General features: G+C 37.6%; 2 pseudogenes across 1 annotated transcript; both read left to right on the forward strand.

Moving 5' to 3' along the window:
- The first annotated feature begins 5,174 nt into the window (after positions 1-5,174).
- LOC149166233 (rho GDP-dissociation inhibitor 1-like) lies at positions 5,175-6,711 on the forward strand (annotated as a pseudogene). Its single transcript, XR_016260407.1, has 5 exons — positions 5,175-5,619; positions 5,717-5,783; positions 5,967-6,185; positions 6,290-6,413; positions 6,643-6,711. The product of XR_016260407.1 is annotated as a rho GDP-dissociation inhibitor 1-like (transcript).
- A 439-nt stretch (positions 6,712-7,150) lies between these two features.
- On the forward strand, positions 7,151-7,925 carry LOC149166234 (nucleoside diphosphate kinase pseudogene; annotated as a pseudogene).
- The last annotated feature ends 302 nt before the right edge of the window (positions 7,926-8,227 follow it).

Raw genomic sequence — 8,227 nt, forward strand, 5'->3', positions numbered from 1 at the left:
GTATGGCAACTGTATATTTGGAACCAAATCAGTTTGTATGGTATCAATGGCTTTGTTCTCGTAAACAATTTATCACTTGGGCAATTTTTACGGAAGAATTGATAGCACATTATGAGGATACAAAAAGCAACACTTTTTTTAGCCAATTGATAAGTCTCAAACAAAAGGGTTCAATAATGGAGCACATTGAGGAGTTCCAAAAATTGAACATAAGGGTAAAAGATATTCCAGAGGAGCATAGGATTGATGTGTTCATAGGGTCTTTAAAGGATAATATCCAACATGATGTTCGCCTTTGGGAACCTGATTCATTAGAGAAGGCATTCAGGTTAGCAAGAAAAATGGAAAGCAAAATTATGGCAACTAGGAAGCATACCACTCACAACTATAAAGACGGAAGTGTTGTTGCCCCTAGTCTTCCACAACCTACAAGGTTGACACCACAACAATTGGAAGAAAAAAGAGCAAAAGGGCTTTGTTACAGTTGTGATAGCAAATACACAAAAGGTCATAAGTGTGCTGAGAAGAAATTATTCTACATAGATTGTGAAGAGGAAGAAGAAAAGGAGCAAGAAAGGTCAAAAGAAGAGGATATACTCCAGGAACAAAGCCTAGATGAAGAACAAATAAATCCGACCATATCTTGTAATGCATTGGCGGGAATTACCACTCCTCAAACCATCAAGATAGAAGGACAAATCAAGAAGAAAAAGGTAATAGTGTTGATTGATTCAGGAAGCACCCACAATTTTATTCATTGTAGGGTAGCAAAAGAATTGAATTGCTTCCTATATCCAGCACCAGAGTGTCAAGTGATGATTGCAAATGGAGGAACAATAAATTGTTCTGGAAAGTGCCATAATATCAAGCTATCCATGGGAGAATATGTATTGACTAGCCCAATGCTTTCCATTCCAATGGGAGGTGCTGATGTTGTACTAGGAGTCCAATGGCTACAATCCTTGGGTACAATAGCTTTTAATTTTCAAGAACTTTTCATCAAATTTTCTACGGAAGGAAAGGAAGTTGAATTAAGGGGTATTGCAGGGAAACCAGGAAAGATAATCAGCTCTAATGGCATGACAAAGCTTCTAAAAAAGGAGCAAAGAGGTGTAATTGCACAATTATGTTCGCTAGATGTTTCCACATTGGAATCATCTATTTCTCCAGATCTCCAAAAAGTCCTGGACAATCATTCCAAGGTATTTGAGACTCCCAAAGGTCTCCCACCTATGCGTGATCATGATCATGCTATTCATCTGATTCCAGGAAGTGTTCCTCCAAACATCAGGCCGTACAGATATCCCTATGTCCAAAAAAGTGAAATTGAACGTATGGTTGCAGAAATGCTAGAGGCTGGTATAATTCAACCGAGTCAAAGTTCTTTCTCAGCTCCAGTAGTATTGGTGCACAAGAAGGATGGATCATGGCGCATGTGTCCGGATTATAGGGAGCTCAACAAGCTCACTATTAAAGATAAGTTCCCCATTCCTGTCATTGATGAATTACTGGATGAATTGCATGGATCAATTTACTTCACCAAGTTGGATCTTCGTTCGGGATATCATCAAATCAGAATGAAGATTGAAGACATTCCGAAAACGACATTTAGAACTCATGAGGGTCATTATGAATTTTTGGTCATGCCTTTTGGCCTTACCAATGCACCTTCAACATTTCAAGGTTTGATGAATTCAATTTTCAAACCATTCCTTAGAAAATTTGTGTTAGTATTTTTTGATGATATACTAATCTACAGCAAGTCTTGGAAGGATCATGTTGAACATGTTGACAGGGTGCTACAACTATTGGAGGAGAAACAATTATATGCAAAAAGATCCAAATGTTTCTTTGGAGTCCAGGAGGTGGAATATTTGGGTCATATTGTATCTCATGAAGGAGTTAAGGTAGACCCTAGCAAAATTAAAGCCATTAAGGAATGGAAAATCCCCACATCCATAAAGCATCTGCGAGGATTTCTTGGGTTGACAGGGTATTATCGCAAGTTTGTTAAGAATTATGGGAGAATAGCAGCACCTCTAACAACATTATTGAAGAAAGATTCATTTTCATGGACTCCGGAAGCAACAAAGGCCTTTGAACATCTTAAAGAGGCAATGTGCCAAGCACCGGTCTTAGCTACACCGGACTTCACAAAAACCTTTATTGTGGAATGTGATGCTTCAGGAAATGGAATTGGTGTTGTTCTAATGCAAGATGAAAGACCCATTGCTTTTGAAAGTCGTCCAATCAAGGGAAAGTTTTTAAGCAAAGCTATTTATGAGAAGGAAATGTTGGCAATACTCCATGCACTTAAGAAATGGCGACCCTACCTAATGGGAAGACACTTCAAGGTAAAAACGGATCATGATAGCCTTAAATACTTTTTAGAACAAAGATTATCCTCTGAAGAGCAACAAAAGTGGGTCACAAAGATGTTGGGTTATGACTTTGAAATCATCTACAAAAAAGGGAAGCAAAATGTGGTGGCAGATGCACTCTCAAGAAAGGATGAGGATGTGGAAGCATTGTTGTGTGCCATTTCTATTATCCAACCAGATTGGATAAACGAAGCAAGGGAGGAATGGAAGAATGACGAAGAAGTGTGGGCACTTATTCAAAAGCTACAACAAGATTCCAGTACTTCTGATACATTTAGCTGGAAAAATGATTCGTTATGGTACAAAGATCGCTTATACCTCTGTAAGAATTCCCAGCTAAAACAAAAGATTCTTATGGAATTGCACACTTCTCCCTTAGGAGGGCACTCAGGATTTTTAAAAACTTACCACAGGGTTAAGAAGGAATTTTTTTGGGATGGCCTTAAATCAGATATTCAAAAGTTTGTGGCGGAATGTTTGGTTTGCCAACAAAATAAAGTTGAAACAATTAAGACACCGGGTCTATTACAACCTTTATCCATTCCAAGCCAACGTTGGGAGGAGGTTTCAATGGATTTTATCACAGGTTTACCCAAGTCTGAGGGAAAGAGTGTCATCATGGTGGTAGTTGACAGACTTACCAAGTATGCACACTTTTGTGCATTATCACATCCATTTAAAGCCAGTACAGTTTCTACTGCATTTATGGAAACAGTTCAAAAGCTACATGGAAACCCAAAGATTATTGTAAGTGACAGAGATCCCATTTTCACTGGAAATTTTTGGACAGAATTATTTTCTTGTCTTGGTACTCAGTTAGCTCATAGCTCATCTTATCATCCTCAATCTGATGGGCAAACTGAGATAGTAAACAAATGTTTGGAAGGATATCTTCGTTGCTTTGTATCTGATAAACAGACACAATGGGTCAAATGGTTGCCTCTGGCTGAATGGTGGTATAACACTTCCTTCCATACAGCAACAAAAATGACCCCATTTATGGCACTTTATGGGTATCAACCACCATCCATCACATCATATTTAAGAGAAAATTCTAAGGTTCAGGCAGTGGAACATCACATCGAACATCAACAACAAGTCCTCCAACTCTTAAAGGATAACCTCGTGTTGGCACAAAATAGAATGAAACAACAGGCAGATCAACATCGCAGTGAAAGAAGTTTTGATGTAGGTGATTGGGTATTCCTACGGCTACAACCATATAAGCAAATGTCCCTAAAGCAAGCTAAGAAGGATAATAAATTATCACCAAAGTATTATGGTCCGTACAAGGTGTTGCAAAAGATTGGTACTATGGCATACAAATTGGAGCTTCCTGCAGCTTCTCGATTGCACCCAGTTTTCCATGTTTCATGTTTAAAGAAGGTTATAGGCAACAAGCTCCCAATTCAAACAATATTGCCAGAACTTGACGAGGAAGGAAAAATTATATTGGAACCGGAAGCAGTCACAGAAACAAGAACTCGACAGCTACGAAATCGATCAATTTCAGAGTATCTTATCAAGTGGAAGAACTTATCCGCTGAAGATTCCACATGGGAGGATGAGAATTTTATGCAGAAGTATCCAGAACTACTCAAGCGTTGAGGACAACACTTTTTTGAAGGAGAGGGGCATGTTGGGTCCCTATAATACTAGTGATTACCCCATTACTATTGTAGTTATACCCCTTATTTATATTGTTGTGCCCCTATTACCCCCATATTGTTATTTCTGTGCCCCATAGAATCCCTCTATTGTTATTTTTGTGGCTTTATATTATTATTGTTAGGTCGGCTGGATTATATTGTGACTCCTTAGACTCCTATATATAGAAAGGAGGTTTTGTCATTTGAATCATCCAAGAATTGTTCATTTATGTAATGTAAAGGAGGTTGACCCCTCGAAGAGGCTGAATTCTAAGGCGTTGATCTATCTTTTCTATCTTTTCTTGAGCTGGTTTCATAACAATGAATGTAAGCTATTATAATATTGAGAGCACAATGTATAGTGATAACCAAAATTTATCAATAAATTTGATGATAAAAACACTACAATATATATAACAATTAAATAGTGGATACAACTTGATGATTACTTATTTAAGAAGAAATATTCGAGGATTTTCAAGCGCCAATGCTCGCCTGCACGTATCTAGCGGATGACGCTGGCAGCACCTTCAGTTTCTCGGGAAGCAATGACTTTACAATCGTTTTCTGTGGCGGCAACGCCACCTTCCTTCAAAGTCAACTGTCTAGTCAAGGTCAACTCTCTAATCTATCACGTGGAAGATTCGATCCATTAGGGTAGATCCTTCAAGGCAAGAAAAACATACATTTTTATACATCAATATTGATATAATCATTCCAAAACCAACCATAACGCAACCTTGGCATGGTATGCATTTTCCACATTGCACTACAAAGTGATAGGTTTTTTATTTTTTTTGATAGAACACATGCCTTACACACGCAAGGCACAAACGACATGTGACAACTCCCTTCTCTAGGTGTCGTTGCATTCTAACTTCCCACGACATTTGTTTCTCTAGGTGTCGTTGCATTCTAAGTTCCCATGACATTTGTTAGAATTGTAAACCAGTTAATCAAGTTATCCGTTGTTGCTGCTATTTGATTGTTGCGATTTGATTCCTTCAAGGTCAAGAGCTCATCTCTTAGAGGATACTCGAGTATAATATATAGTTATAGCTATAGTTCCTATTCCCGAAGAGTTGACGGAGAAGGAAAATGAATTAAATTCAGGATTTAGGGTTTTATAGGGTTTGTGTTTAGTGAAAAATTTAAGTCAAAAGATATGGAGATTAATGTCTGTTCAGTTTTGGTTCTAGGTACTGGCCTTGTGTTTTGCTTGTGAAGGTTTGTAATCTTGTTGTCCCATTCTTAGCAGTCAACAATTCTTCTTTACCTCAATTTTTGTAAAAGAAGTAGAGATTTAGTGGGTGCCGACAATGTCTGTTTTGACAGGCTCCATGAGACACGAGAAGTCAGAGGTTTACAGTGGTTTTAAGTCAAAAATGGGTGAAGTTAAGGAAATTGTGGAGGAAATGGGTGAGGCCAGTCTTTCCGGAGATGATTACAGTGATGAAAAGTTGTTGAGGCAGTTCAACAAGTCTTCTTACTATGAGACAAATGAGGAGGAGCAAGACGGTGCTAAAGTTGCAGAGGATTTTGTCCTCGAACCACTTCTTCCTCTCAAGGAACAACTTGAGAAAGATAAGGTATAATGCTTTCTAAAATGACAAGTCAAGAATTCTTTTCTTGGCATTGCTAACTCTTAATAATATTAATCGAGAAAAAAATGATTTGGCTTGGCAGGAGGACGAGAGCTTGCGAAGATGGAAAGAGAAACTACTTAGCAGGTTGGACATGGAGTCCATAGAAGGTATGAACATTTATTTAAAGAATTTATATGCTTAAAGGAGGTATGAACATTTCTTAAAAGAATTTCTATGCTTCTGCTTTGTTTTCTTTGACTTTAAATTGGGAAATCTTTTGCTTATGTTTTGTTCTTTTTTACTTTGAATTTGACATTTTTTCCCATAACTAATGTCTCTGCAATTTACAGAATGCCTGGAGCTGGATGTGAAGATCATGAGCCTTTCGATATTATCTCCAGAATGGCTCGACATAATTATCCCTATTCCATGTGCTTCTAAACTAAGTGTTTCCTCGTTTACTCTCAAGGAAGGCAGTCGTTACAGTCTAAAATTATGTTCCTCAGTTCTAGATAACATTGTGTCTGGCCTCACTTACATCAAGACCGTGTGGAAAAGCGGAGTCAGAGGTAAGATATTTTCTCAGAGCTTATGCTCTCACAAGATGTGCATTTATGTCAAATGAAGCACCTGATATTGAAGGAATTCGACTTCTTTTCTGTGAATTTTTCAGTGGACAATATTCGTGTTATGTTGGGAACATTTAGTCCTCAACAAGAATCGTATACGTACGTTATGGACGAAGAGACAACACCATATGGGATTCTGACAAGGGGTTATTACGCGGCAATAACCAAGGTATCAGGATCAAAATTTTCCTTCTTAAGGTTTTCCTGCATAATAAACAAAATCTCATCTGACAAATTTTCTTTATTTATATATATTCAGTTCAAGATCATTATTTTCTCTTCTTCTTTACTTTCAGTTCAAGATCATCATTTTCTTTGCTTCTTTACTTCCATTTCAAGATCATCATTATAAAAATTTGAATCATATCTAACACATTTCTGTGTTTTTTTACTTTCGGTTTGTTCACGACGACGATAAATCTACCTGGAAATGAATTACACCTTCGAAATCTGGAAGAACTGGTAAATTTTATTCGGATTCTAATCCGAGTAGTTTGCACTACAATGTTGCATATTTGTAGGTAGGAGATTTCAGGATGTTTGCATGTAAACACCACAGACTGCATGAAGCCACACAAGGATTTGCTTTAAACAAGTGATTGTGGCCATGGAGACAACTCGTCTAGTATTATGGTTTGGGCTAAGGTTGGGATTTGTACAAAGAACATATTCCTTGTATCTTCAATGAAGTAATGGGATGAGGACATTGCAAAATCCATAAATAAATTATGCATCTTTGCAGGATTTATTCCATGGCTATGCATGCATTTATAATCTGTACAGAGCTTGTCTTCGAATTTTCTTGCTAAAATCTAGAGCCAATGTTCCAAGTTTTTGTCTTTTCCCTCTAATTTGATCATGGGTGAATTATAGTCAATTGTCATAATTTAAAAGAAAAAAGAAACATGGATCATCGGTGAATCACAGTCAAATGCCATAATTTAAAAGAAAAACACATAGATCATGGGTGAATCTTAGTCAATTACCATAATCAAAAGGAGAATGAACATATGTTAGGAGTCTCTTTTGTTAGAGTCATGGATCAGTTAATCAAATTATCCCAGCGAGTGTTCCTAGGTATGATTCTTGTAGTATTCTAATTGTGCGTCAGTGTGAAATGTATCCTTGTCCGTGTTGAGAAACCTACTATTTTCTTGATGTTTGAACTCTTCGCAGATTCATTACGGAGCAGACCTTCATCCTGATCAAGCCCGACGACGTGGATTGGTGGGAGAAATTATATCTAGCTTTGAGAAGAAGGGCTTTATTTTGAAAGGTTTGAAGATGGTGGTTGTAGAGAGATCATTTGCGGAGAAACACTATGAGGATTTTCCTTCAAAACCCTTTTTTCCTGGATTGGTAGAGTACATAATTTATTTGTCTTCAAAGCCCTTTTTTCCTGGATTGGTAGAGTACATAATTTATGGCCCTGTAATAGTATGGTCTGGGAGGGGAAAGGTGTTGTTGCAACTGGTAGGAAAATCATTAGAGCTACAAATCCTACAACATCTAAACCCATCTAAACCCAGAACTATTAGAGGCGACTTTGTTGTAGAGGTTCGAAGGAACATTATCCATGGTAGTGATGCAGTTGAGAGTGCAAAGAAGGAAATAGAACTTTGGTTTCCTGAAGGTGTTGTTGACTGGCAGAGAAGATTGCACTCTTGCGTTTATGAGTAAATTATGATCCAAAAGCAAAAGTCTGCACAACTCATGGTTGAATTTTATATGATCATTTCCATTTGGAGCAGAATGGGCTCGAGCCTCTCAGAATTTTTCCATTGATCATATTGTTGTTGCAGTTGGTGGGGACAGAGGAGGGACTAAGCTTTCGAAATGGAAGGACCCAGATCAATATTGGCAATCATCATTTTTAGTTTCTTCTTCTTACGCTCAGGTACATGAATAGTTCACTTCAATTCAATTCTACTTTTAGTGTTAAGTCCAAGCAACCCAATTGTTTTCTATCACTCATATTCAAT

Source organism: Pinus tabuliformis, chromosome 5_1 (genome assembly GCF_031772625.1).
Source record: "Pinus tabuliformis cultivar Carrire ecotype Pingquan chromosome 5_1, CPIR1, whole genome shotgun sequence".
NCBI lineage: Eukaryota > Viridiplantae > Streptophyta > Pinopsida > Pinales > Pinaceae > Pinus > Pinus tabuliformis.